Below are 1,258 nucleotides of genomic sequence, written 5' to 3' on the forward strand. Positions count from 1 at the left end.
TAGCCAGGCACCATCAGCTTTCTTCACCACATTTGCTTATGCACATATTTGTCTTCAGTGATCGTATCATGGAGGTGAGCACACAATGATATGAATTTTTTGTTCTTTGATGCCTGATTACTGATCCCTTTGGCACCTCGTGATCGCACAAGCTGGTGTGCTTCTTCTACGTGGGCTTTGTTGCTTCTGAGCTAGATGGCCGCTTGTTTATCTTCAAGCCTTTAGGACTCCATACACTATATCTTTAGATAGCTGGGCACCATCAGCTTTCTTCACCACATTTGTTTATTCAGCCTCTTTGTCTTCAGCGGTTGTGTCGGGAAGGTGAGCATCATAGAATGCCAATTTAATTGAAGCAAGTATTCTTGCATTGAGGGAGTACTTGAGTGGAGGCCCAATGTCCTTCTGCTACCTTAATACTAGCCCTATGAATACATGCACATAGATCTATTTCCCCATCCTCATATATAAATACATTTGCTTATGTACATTTCTTTATCTAGACCTCTATAAATGCCCTTTGCCTCCTAGCTCTTTCCTCTATTTCCCTTGAATTTCCTCCTGTCCCACTATCATGCTCAGTCCCCACCAGGGTTTCAGCAGTTCCTCTTTGCTAGGTTACCCTTGATTATGCCCTACCAGGCCTCCCACACCCACCTCACCACCAATTTGGATCACTTGTTGCTCCTTTGTCCCTGGGTTTGTTAACAGTACTTCCTTTCCCCCGACCTTCCCCTCTCCCCTGTTCCGGAACTGTCAGTCCCATTGTTTTCTCCTCCAATCTGTTCATCTAGCCTATCTTATTTAGACAGACCTGCGGAGATAATAAAATGCACAAAAACAAGACAGAGCAAAACCAAGCAACAAAAAACAACAAAACAACAAGCCAATGACAAAAAAAACAAACAAACCACAACAACAAGAAAGGAGAGCTTATAGTTAGTTCAGGGACTGTTTGTTGGCCTTTAGGAGTGTTTTCCAGTTGAGTCTGTTGGGGCACCATGCCCTGACGCCAAGGTCTATTTTTGGTATTCCCTGGGGACTTCGTTGCTCTGTTCCCTTTGCTGTTCTGTTCCATGCCATTAATGTTTTGCCTCGGTTTGGTGGGATCAGATGGGGCGGAATTCCCACACTATGTCTCCAGTGTTGTCCCCTGGAGGGCTATGGGTCAGTGAGGGATGTTGTGTCTCATAATGGGGCTGGCCATGTGGTCTTCTCTGTGGATTGACTACTCTGAGCTGGAATATCGTCCTCAAGG

This window comes from Echinops telfairi, unplaced genomic scaffold (genome assembly GCF_000313985.2).
Source record: "Echinops telfairi isolate 266 unplaced genomic scaffold, ASM31398v2 ScPeMD7_7469;HRSCAF=8507_0, whole genome shotgun sequence".
Lineage (NCBI taxonomy): Eukaryota > Metazoa > Chordata > Mammalia > Afrosoricida > Tenrecidae > Echinops > Echinops telfairi.